Source organism: Mustela lutreola, chromosome 6, assembly GCF_030435805.1.
Source record: "Mustela lutreola isolate mMusLut2 chromosome 6, mMusLut2.pri, whole genome shotgun sequence".
NCBI lineage: Eukaryota > Metazoa > Chordata > Mammalia > Carnivora > Mustelidae > Mustela > Mustela lutreola.
Window position 1 is genome coordinate 143,494,880 of NC_081295.1, and position 12,297 is coordinate 143,507,176.

Below are 12,297 nucleotides of genomic sequence, written 5' to 3' on the forward strand. Positions count from 1 at the left end.
CATCTGTTTCCTGCTCTGAGACCAGGTGGAGCTTTGGAGAATAAAGACAGAGTCACCACTTAGCTACATTATATTATTAACTGATATGTACTGAATCTGCTATTTGCCTGCCTTTCTCCACTCGGCAAGTATTTGGAGGCCTCATGTCATTTCCAGGAGGAGAAGAGAATTGTTCCCTAACTTAATAAAAAACTGACAGAAATACACACTTTTTTTTCCATGGGAAATACTAAAAATATAAAATAAGCACATTTCACATTTCAAATGGAACAGATAATTTGACTATTAAAAGTAACATTCTTTGAAACTATCTTCTGGGAATTTAGAATATCAATCTTTAATTTCACAAATACTTTTCGAACAGCTGCTAATTGCCGGGTACTTACTAGGCTCTGTGGATTCCCTGGGGAATAAGAGAGCTCTAATGCTTGCCCTGATGGAGTTTCTATTCTAGTAAGGAATATGGACATTAAATAATAATAAAATCAGGTGTTAATTTATAATTATGTTAGCTTCTGTGGAGAAAAACAGCATGAGACTTGCAGTGGTCTGAGGTCAGGGAAGCTGGCCTTAGGAAACCACCTCTGAGCAGAGCTGTGTCCTCTCAACACTCCCAAGAAACTCCAACTGTCCTTCCCAATCTTTTTTGTGAGCCCCTCTTTCTCTGCCCATTCCTTATGTGTTCTATTTCCCAGGGAGCTGCTCCAGCCCTCCGTCCATCTCCCTACATACTCACCCAAGTGATGCTGCTCACTATCATGGTTTCTGCCACGACTTTCCAGTCTATAGCCACAAATTTTATATCTGTATTCTCAGCCCTCCCCATCCCCACAAAGCTTCCAACATGTCTCGAGTACTTGTTGCATATTTCCTGAATGACTCAGATGCACCTCAAACTCAAGATGTCTAAAATGCATGCACTACTTTGTCCCAAATCTGAACTTTTGTTTCTATCCTCTCTCTTGGGGGAGATGGCCCCATTGTCCAACCTGGGAATCTCCTTTCCCTCCTCTGCTTCCCTCACTGCCCAAGTCCTGCAAACTTCATCTCCCAAATCAAACTCAAGTCAGTCCTCTTCTTTCCATTCTGTCTACTGCCCTCGTTCAAGATCTTCCCAATCTCTTCCCAGATGCTACTGTCTTCTAACCAGTTTTCCAGATTCTAGTCTTATCCCCAACTCCATTCTCCCCTAGGTCAGGAGATGAGTCTATCCAAAAAGCCAATTTTAACATATTCCTCCCTGGCTTAATCCCTTTACTGCATCAATATCACCTACAGGACAGCATCCAAGTTTTATAACTTTTTATAAACAAATACCCATCTGGCTTTGGTACTTTCTCCAGCCTCATCTGGTTTCATATTTGATTTCCTTGACCACACTTGGCTAGGTTACATGCAAGTGCTTTGCTCCTACCACCTCCTCTGACTGTGTCTTTGGCTGGATATTTCATAACCATCCTCCAAAATGCAGCTCAACAGTTCTCTAGGAACTCTTCCCTGAACATCTTCTCAACTAAGCCATATTAAATATCCCCCTTTAGTTCCTTAATACCCCATACATCTCTGAAAATTGCATGATGATTATTACTGTTTTAGTCCATTCAGGGTGTTATGACAAAAATACCGTAGACAAGGTAGCTTATAAGTGACAAAAACTCATTTCTCACAGTTCTGGAGTCTGGGAAGTCCAAGATCAAGGTGCCAGCAGACTCTGTCTGATGAGAGCTTCCTGGTTCATTGATGTCATCTTCTTGCTATGTCTTCACCTGTGGAAAGGGATGATCATCCTCTGATGATCCCCTCTGATGATCATCCTCTGAGGACTCCCTTGTAAGGCCAATGATTCCATTCATGAGGACTCCACCCTTCTGGTCCAATCACTGACTTAGGATTCCACCCCCTAATCCCATCACTTTAAGGGTTAGTATTTCACCATACACATTTTGGAGAAATAAAACATTTAGTCCATAGCAATTAGAAATTAATCTCTTTTATGAACTGTTATCTCTCTGGGTTCAGAGATGGTGTTTTTGGGTTCTTAGAGCTTAGCATAGTGCTGGATACATAGTAAAAACTTAATCAATGTCTGTTGAATAGACAAATATGTGTATATCACGCATACTTGCCTACTGAGCCTTACTATAAAGCCAGCTCACCCATGAAAAACTTAACTATGTTTAAAGTGTTCAGCTGCTGATTTCTTGGGAGGAGATGGAACACTAAGATGAGTAAGATATAGCCCAGGCCCTGGAGCAACTCACAGTCAAGTGGCAGAGACAGAAATCTAAACAAAAAAAATTATAGCATGATAAGTACTATAATAGAGGTATAGAGGTATGCATAACCTACTAATGGAACTTCAATTATCTTGCACATTTTCTGTCATTCTAAATATACAGAAGATTGACTTCAAGGTAAATGCCTTGAGTGAATCACTGGAAACTCCAGATGCTACGTAGTAGAAGATAAGGATTAATGTGACCTCTCTAAGCAAAGTAGCCATGGCCACCAGCCTGGACAATGGTTTTGTCCAGTAGAGACTGTAAACCATCCCCAGGCCAGTCGCAAAATGAGGAGGTACAAAAAGCAGGGGCTTAACCTGGGCTCAAGTTTATTGGTGACCTTGGGCTGGTCAGCCAATGCTTCATTGGGGCATTAGTTACCTCAAGTATGAAATGGAACTTGGGGTACCTAGAGCGGGTGATTGTCTTGCTTCCTGAAGCCAGGACATCTACTGAGCTAAGGGAATAATTGATCAAGGCTAGCCCCTGAAGGCACTGGAGGGAAGCCCAAAATCCATAGATATACACCAACTCCCATACATACAATGGAGCCAACTAGAGCACAAGGTGTTGGAAGATGCTCTGTGCTGTTCAGTACAGGTAGCACAGTGGTGTGAAGGAAATCAGGATGTCAGCGCTCAGAATTCTTGAGGTTAGAGTTGAGGTAGATAAAGCCTTCTAAAGTCTTCTTGAAGTTATATGGGATGGAGTCCTGTATTGGGCTCTCTGCTCAGTGGGGAGTCCGCTTCTCCCTCTGTCCCACCCCTGCTCCTTCCCCTCCTCCTCTCAAAAATAAATAAACAAAGTCTTTAGAACCAGAATACCTCCACACACATTATAGGCTCCCTTAACTTTGCCCACGCTTCAGTAAATAGTCCCATCATTAAATTCCCCTCTGAGTGGGCAATCTTTTCCTGCTGGATCCCTAACTGGTGTAGCCAACTAGACTGTGAGCTCCTCCAGGGGAGTCTAATAATACCTCTGGGACCTCAGAACTATTCATGCATGTAGGTAAATTCCAGATGCTGGTAAAGGTCTGTTTGCAAGGCTCAGTTCTGGTATTGTGGTATTCTTCCTATCGACCTGTGGAGGATGGTCTATAACCCTTGGGTTTCCAGATTATTACCATCCTAGTCACCCAGAGCTGTTTATATTTCCTTAAAATCCCTGCTGCCTCTGACTCAGTGTCACCTCACCAACTTCTAAAGGACCTTTCCCCAGTAAAAGGTAAGTGATTCTAGAAATAATTAAATGTGTGTGTGTGTGATGTCCAGTTGGAGCCAAGGGGCAGGGAAAATAGGCTCTTATTTTCAGTAGATTTTGCATCCCTAGGAGCCTTTGTCCATTTGCTGTATGTGAAGCTATGAGTGAATGAAGCGTTGCACCCATTGGATTTTTTATGCCACACCTCAGAACATTTGCTTCTCTCAGAGGTCACTGTGACTACCCTGTTTTTTTAAAAACTAGAACATTCATTGAAGGCCCCTTCTGAAGTCTCTTTAGTGAGAGCATGTGTGGGTTTCCAGCCACCAAATCAAGCCAACTCTGAAAGGCAGAGGAATCTATCTTCTTTGTCTACGAGAATTTTCCTGGCCCACCAGCTTTGCCTATTGTGCTGGGAAACCTCATTCAAACCTGCCTTTCTCTTTGCTCTCGGGGCTGGTTTTCATGGTGGCATGCAGTGTTCTGTGCTGCTCTTCTCAGATTCACTCAGAGGAGAAAAGTTCTCCATTGGTAGTTTTTTGAAGATCCATTTTCAGTCAACAAGCCAAAGAACTCTTCCTGTTTACCAGCACGAAATCGACACGTTGTAAAATTTCAGAGCAGGAAAGAACCGTTTGAGGTCAGTTAATTCAACCTCTTCATTTTTCAGAGGTGAAACAAAGCTCAGAGAGGTTAAGGGACTTACTCCAAATCACAGAGCAGTGATGGGGGAGCAGTGACAAGAATAAAAAGAACACAAGTGACGAGAATATAAGGCTCTTGATTAGGACAGGGATCTCTTACTGTTTCTTGAATTGTTTCATTTTGTCCCCAAGTTCTAGAATTTTCAGGTGAATTTTTCTTGCTTGAATTAGTTTGTATGTCATTTGATTATGTGAGGTCTGGTGAAGTTATTAAAGACAAACTTCTTCCTAGAAATGCCCTTTTCAGCTTCCATGTCAAATTTCATCGCTTGCTTTTTTTTTTTTTTTTTTGCAAATATCACATTAATCAGACATGCTTAAGTTTTTCATAAGAGAACGCAGATATTTCCAACAGATTTTTACATCCTGAATTAATTGGCCCAATTGAGAAACATATTCAGTGCTGACCAGTTGGCACATTCTAGTTTCAATCTTTTGAAATTCTCATGTGAATTTCTGCTCCTCTGGGAAATTCACCATAAGAAGATCAGCAGTTAAACTCTGGTTATCTTGTTTTGGCAGTCTGGATAGAAATATGTACGAGTCATGTATAGTCAGATATATAAACTGCACTTTGATTTGCTGATTTTCTATCTAATAATTATACCATTTGCTGAAAGGGGATGTTGACATCCTCAACAATAATTATGGATTTGTGTATTTCTTTTTTCAGCTCAATCAGGTTTTGTTGTATGCATTGAGACTCTTGTTTGGTACATACATTTTAAGGATTGCTACGTCTTCCTGGTGATTAATCCTTTTATCATTATGTAATGTCTTTCTTTGCTTCTAGTAAGTTTCTTTGCTCAGATAAAATTTACCTTCATCTGATATTAATATTACTATTCTCTCTTTTTTAAATTGATGCTTACGTAGCACATATTTTTTAAAATCTTTTTATTGCTGATCACATATTTTGTTGAAATTAAAGTGAATGTTTGTTTTTTTCAATCTCTGCCCTTTAATTGGTATATTTAGATCATTTACATTTAAGATAGCTGTCTATCATATAATTATTTGTTATTTTTTTTAAAGATTTTATTTATTTATTTGACAGAGAGAGAGAGATCACAAGTAGGCAGAGAGGCAGGCAGAAAGAGGAGGAAGCAGGCTCCCTGCTGAGAAGAGAGCCCAATGCAGGGCTCTATCCCAGGACCCTGAGATCATGACCTGAGCCAAAGGCAGAGGATTAACCCACTGAGCCACCCAGGCGCCCTAATTATTTGTTATTCTTTGTCTCCTCTATTTCCTATACCTCTGCTCTTCCTTTCTTGTCTTCTAATTTATTAATTCAATATTTTTAAGTATTCTATCTTGATTGAATTATAGTAGTTTGAGTGTATCTGTTTGTAAAATTTTCTTATTCATTGCTTTGGGCATGGTAATATACATATGTGACTTACTAGAGCCTATTGGCATTAGCATTTTATCGTATCAAACAAAGTGTGGACTCCTTGCTTCTACTTTAGTCCCTTTACTTTTACCACTTCTGAATATTACAGTCTTGAGCATCAGATGGTGGTGTAATTTTTGTTCTACTCATTAAATACTATTTACAAAGCTTGTGAGAAGAGTTATTCTACTGTATATACCGTATTTTTGCCCTTTACACAGGTCTTTCATCCTTTCCAATGCTTCAGATTTCCTTCTTTTATCATCTTCTTTCAATTTGAATTACAGCTGACCCTTGAACAATGTGGTTAGGAGTACCAATCCCCACACAGTCTGCATGTAGTATTTGATGCTCCAAAACCTTAACTACTAATAACCTACTATTGACTGGAAGATTTATCAACAACATAACTGTCAACTAACAAGTATTATGTATATGTATTATATATGGTGCTCTTACGACAAAGCAAACTAGAGGAAAAAATGTTTTTAAGAAAGTCATAAAAGGAGGCACATGGGTAGCTAGTGGGTTAAAGCCTCTGCCTTCAGCTCAGGTCATGATCTCAGGGCCCTGGAATCGAGCCCCACATTGGGCTCTCTGCTCAGCAGGGAGCCTGCTTCCCCCTCTCTCTCTGCCTGCCTCTCTGCCTACTTGTGATGTCTGTCTGTCAAATAAATAAACAAAATCTTAAAAAAAAAAGTAAGTCATAAGGAAGGGAAAATGCATTTATAGTACTAACCATATATTTATTGAAAAAATTCTGTGTATAGGTAGGCTGGGCTAGCCAAGGGGCACCAGTGGTGGTGGGCCTGGCCCACAATGGCTATGTTCCTCTGCTTGCTGGCTTCAGCTCAGCAGCATGAGCTGTTTTGGGGTCCACTGGTGGCAATAAAAGTCTGGAGGTACAGTACAGTTGCCCCATCTACCGAGAAGTATACCACTAGCCTACAGCCATTGGCAGTCATAGCCACTAGTGAGTGCCTGAGCTTCCAGGAGGCCTCAGAGCCAGTACACCAACTGGGGAGGGACCCATGGCAGCCCAGCAGGGACTTGAAGCTCCCAGCACCCCTTGAAGAGCTTCCAGAGACTAGTGCATGAAGGATCAAGGGCTCACACTCCCTACATAATGGGGTCCTTGCCTTCTGGGCTGTTCCTTTGTCAGCATAGCCTTCTGCCAGTCCCCAGCACTAGATCCAACCACCCTGTTGGCACAGAGGGAAACCTGTAGATCTGCCTGGTCCCTAGACCCCCAGGGGCTACTGACAGCTTTAGTAGGCCTCCCTGAGTACTCAGGGGGCAGCAGGTGGGGCCTTTGCCCAGTCACCTTTTGATCTGATCTTGTGGAGACTCAGGTACACAGCTGTAAATAAACACTTCCTGGCTTTTGCTGTCAACTTTTAAAAAGAAAAAAAAAATCCACATTTAAGTTGATCTAGGAAGTTCAAACTGACGTTTTTCAATGGTCAACTGTATTTCCTTCAGACATTTTTCTAAAGCATGTGAGCCATAAGACTCCTTAAGTTTTCCTTCATCTGCAAATTCCCCTTTCGTTCCTGAAGACTTTTGTAAGATACAGAATTTACCATTGGCAGTTTTGTCTTTCAGCAATTGAAAAATGTGCAACTTTCCTCTGACCTTCATGGTTTCAGATGAGAAATCTATTTTTATTTGGATTTGTGTTCTCTTATGGTTGATGTGTTGTTTCTCTCTAGTTGCTTTGATGACCTTATCTCTAATCTTTAGAAGTGTAATTATGATATGTTGTGGTATGGATGTTTTTGGGCTTATCATTTTTGGAGATTGTTCAGTTTTGTAAATGTCTACAAACTTGAGAAATTTTCAGTTGCTATTTTTTTTTGAATACTCTTTTATTTCAACTCTTTTTTCATTCTCCTTCTGGGACTCCAATGACATGAATTTTGGGATTTTGTTATTGTCCCACAGTTCCCTGAGGCTCTGTTTATATTTTTTCCTGTCTATTTTCTGTTCTTCATATTGAATAAATTATATTAATTGATCCTGAAGTTCATTGGTTCTATCCTTTGTTATCTCCGGTCTATTATCGAACCCAACCAGTGAGTTGTGTTGTTTTTTAATTTCTGCTAGTGTATCTTTCAGTGGTACAATTGCAACTTGGTTCTTTATAATAATTTCTATTTATTTGTTGATATTTTCTATTTTTCATTTGTTTCAGGAGAATTTGTAGTTGTTCATTAAAGCAATTTTACCATAACTCCTTAGGATCTTTGTCAGATAGTTCCAGTATCTGTTTCATTTCTGTGTTGGTGTCACTTGATTACCTTCCTTCATTCAAGTTGTGCTTTTCCTGGCTCTTGGTGTGGCAGGTGATTTTCCTTATATCTTAGACATTTTGATTATTATCTTAAGAGTCTCTAAGTCTTTTAAGCCTTTTATTTTAGCAATCAGTCACCTGTTTAGGTTTGGCACTCAGATCCCGGTTTAACTTTTGTAGGCTATGGTTCCAATGATTCCTTAATTTCCTGAGACATTATAAAGCCTCTCTGATGTGCTTTGTTCATTTGGTGCCACTGGAGCTCCTCGTAGGTTAACCAAAAATATCTCCAGACATTTTCATAAGTCACTTGGGAAGAATATCCCCCCGAGCCAGAATTCAACCCCAGTGTGGGACAGGCCATGATCCTGTGGGGAAGGGAGGATATACTGTCCCCCAAACTCTCATGGGAGAACTTTAGGATCCATCTGTGTTTGTGTGGCCTAACTCCTCTGATCTGGGACAAGGAGGAAGCTTAATTTGCTTCTTACTGCCTCTGCTCAAACTTGCACTCAGGGTGGATACTGACAATGCCTCCTATAATGAAACAAGATTTGATTTCTTGTATAACTCAGTTCAAAGGCTAATCTAGCCCCAAACAAACAAGTGGTCTTTATTATGAAATTACAGCTATGAAGTTTCAAGGTGAAATCCTCTTAGCATTACATATATATGAAGGCATATTTATATTTTCTGCTTTAAGACATGCTGCCAAAGATTGTTATCAGATACATCCTTTTTGCTTGTTAGTTGGTTTTCTTCTTATTTCTACGTTGCTGAGATGACATCACATGACCTGTTGAAAGTTTTTGATTTTCTGCTGGCAAACATAGGGCAGTGTTTCATAAAAGTGAGGAAAAGGTTGCTATGCTTTAAAAAATCCCCTTAACTTAAAAAAGGAAAAGAAGAAAAAAAGAAAGAAAAAGAAAAGAAAAAGCTGCCAGATTGTTTATTGCAGAGTTGACTCCTTTGGCCAAAAAGAGTTGTTTTGGCTAATCATTTACTCAGCTGCCCTCTGAACAGAAATGCCATCTTCAAACTGTATGAAAATTAAATGAAACCTCACAGGATACTTGTTTACCAAATAACTGAAGTTTAAGGTCAAATCTGTTGGCCTTTTTGTACCAAGCAAGTCTGAGTTACTACATATTATTTATTCAGCCCAAACTATTTCACATTATCTGGTTGATGGAGGTGCTTCTGTGATCATTAAGCAATTTCTACCATTCCCCAGAATGTTCGTGGCATTTCAGGCTACTAAAAGTGAATCCAGTATGTCTTGGTATCCAAAATAAATCACACGTCAATACAGAATAAAATTAGCCTCTCTCTCTCTTACCTTTAAGGGTAGATTTCTTTGAAATATGGCCTATTCAGAATAAGAATGTTTTAGAGACTATGAGCTCCTGGAGACAGAAGTACAGCTCATTCTCAGCTGATTGGAGGAAATGTCTCTTTCTGGCACTCAACTCTGGCACCAACCCTTTGTATACTGGTCTTCAAAGAGGTAAGAACTTTGTCCATGATATTCTGCCTACTCCCCTTCTCTGTCCAACCTTCCAAGAGTCAGAGGCAATCTTGTTAAAGGATTTGGAAAAGGCCTAATAGGTAATAAATTAAGCATAACCACTTGTCTTTAAGGCTGTCCTCAAACCACGAGGCCTCCTTGCCAATGAATTTACTTAAAGTGCTGGGAGGCTGACTTTTTCCCCCTGTTTTTGGTAACAATGATTACTTCACTAAAGGCCTGATGACATCCTCCCCCACCATAATAGTAACTTAAAAAGAGTTTTTACATAGTTCTTTGGCTCTTACTGGCATTAGTATGAGCAACTCTGGTTCTATCGGTCTGGTTGTAAGCTTGAAGGTAAAGACTGGCTCAAAGTACAGAGAGAATGTACTGGGTCTAGAAGCCTTGGGATCAAGGGCCAAGTAGAAAAATCCAGCCCTCAGTCCTGGCACTGTTGATGTTCTGTTGTCTGCCATCAGTGACATCATTGTGAGGATGTTACAAGAAAGAGGGTGACAGAGGAAATGTCTGTAAGCTGCTGGATGATTTCCATGGCTCTCAAATTGCTTTCTGTTATTCTGGTGAGGTTGTCAGCCTACAGGTCAATGTTGGCTTCTAAAGAAGTATTGCCGGAGCGCCTGGGTGGCTCAGTGGGTTAAGCCGCTGCCTTCGGCTCAGGTCATGATCTCGGAGTCCTGAGATCGAGTCCCACATCGGGCTCTCTGCTCAGCAGGGAGCCTGCTTCCCTCTCTCTCTCTCTCTGCCTGCCTCTCCATCTACTTGTGATTTCTCTCTGTCAAATAAATAAATAAAATATTTAAAGAAATATTGCCTCCAAAATAATGAGGCATAATATTTTCACACAGTCGTCAAGAGTGTGAGTTCCAAGGTCAGTGTGCCCAACTTCAAATCCTGGTTTCACTTTTTCCCACCTGTGTGCCTGTGAGCAAGTCAATGAAACCTTCTGTGTCTCAGTTTCTTCAACTGTAAGATAGGGATAATAATAGTGCGCAATTTGTGGTGTTGCCATACAGGACAAATGAAATAGTACCTGTGAAGTGCTAAGGATAGAGCCTATAGAGTAGTAAGTACTCCATAAGCATTAGGTCTTATCATAGAAAGTACTTGGAAAATGTCTATCCTCACAGCCACCACCTGATCAAAAATGGCCATCTGGACCATAAGTACCTCACCACTAGGAAGTATGTTTGCAGTATCTTTGATGAATGTCACAGTAGAGGTACTTAATCTATCAACAGGCTCTCCATTGGAAGAAGCCCAAATTCTTTCCAAAAAACATTGATGGGAACAACTTTCAGACATATTTTAGAATTGCCTTAAGGGCAACATTAGCTTTTAAACTGAAGAAAAGTTACTACACTTGACCTGGGGATTTCCATTCAGACTGTAATGACCCATAATTTCCCAATGCCTCTGCTAAGTTTGTTAGGAATTGAAAAGAGCAACTGAAATTGACCAAAAGGCCGATGTTGGTGAATTATCACTACATATGTCTTTAAGAAAGAAACAGAGAAATAGAGCGAGCCTGTGCTGGGGGTGTGAGGGGGCAGGTTCACATAAGAAAGGAAGGGTAGGAGGAAAAGCAAATCCTCAGTGTTGAGCTGGTGTCTTTGTTTTAATCAAAGGTAATCAAGGTGGGTGCTAAGTGATCATCAGAAATGTCTTCTAGTGCTCCCTTCAACAGCACATATACTAAAATTGGAATGATAACAGAGAACACTAGCATCGCTCCTGCGCAAGACATCTCTTCTAGTAGCAGAGAGAAATACGGAGACAATTGAAGTATGACTGCCCTTCATGAAATTTTGAAGCTTGAGAAAACCGATTTTGAATGCATAGCCCAAATAATACCTAGATAAAAGTATTTTCTTCTAAAGAAATGAGATAGTAGGAATAACTGTTGGTTAATAATGAAGGTAAACATGCATGACCCTAATGGACCACACAGAAGTCCAGGGGAGTCCTAAGAGTTCTCTGTGTTTGTGAGGTAGAGAAATTGCCCTCAGCATCTCAGAGTTCACAGAAGACACTGCTTGGTCTTCTAGTTTTTCTTCCCTTCCACCTCATTCCCAGCTCAGCAGGGCGACACTGGGAAACAGAGTAATGGATCATGGGCCAGGCCCACAGAAAAAGGAGTCCTGTATCTATGCCCAAAGTTCCTGAGACGGTGTTCTGTGAGGCCCCTCAGTGAGCTCCCATTGAACAGACCACAAAAGAATGTTCCAGCCTCTTCCAGCCTCTCATCCTGGATGGGTGTTATGGACTCAATGTCAAAATTCACCTATTGAAACCCCAATCCCCAAGGTGATGTTATCTGCAGATGGGAGCGTTTGAAAGGTAATTAGGTCATGAGGGTAGAGCCCTCGTGATGGTACTGGAGCTCTTATAAGAAGAGAATGGAGAGAGTTTGTTTCCTTTCTCTGCTCTCTGCCATGTAAAGAGACAATGAGAGGATCGTCTTTTGCAGACCAGGAAGTGAGCTCTCATCAGACACTGCATCTGCTGACAACTTGAGCTTGGACTTCCAGCTCCAGAACTGTGAAAAATAGACGTTTGTTCACCCTTGGCCACCTTTTAAGCAGTCTGAACTGCTAAGGCAATGGGCATATCCATTCTATCTTCCCTCCATTTCTTTAGGTGGAAAGAGCTTGCTGACCGTGGGGGACAAGAAGATGGTGAGTCCATTTGACGTGATGGGAACTGAGCCTGGGTGGAAGTTAGAGCTAAGAGTTCCTTCAACTGCTTAAGAAGAGGAGAAAGATAAGGAAGGAAATGGAATCTATCCCTTGAAGAACTAAAACTGTAATTGTTAGACACCGGCCATTTAAAGTTATTGCAATGTATGATTTTCATTAATTTCTTAAAACAAATATATCATCCATATAAATAAT

The 12,297-nt window shown here is 40.6% G+C and overlaps 1 non-coding gene across 1 annotated transcript; it reads left to right on the plus strand.

The window, feature by feature from the left end:
• The first annotated feature begins 11,074 nt into the window (after positions 1-11,074).
• On the plus strand, positions 11,075-11,184 carry LOC131834974 (U6 spliceosomal RNA). Its single transcript, XR_009355059.1, has one exon. It is a non-coding gene; the product is annotated as a U6 spliceosomal RNA (small nuclear RNA).
• Positions 11,185-12,297: the final 1,113 nt, after the last annotated feature.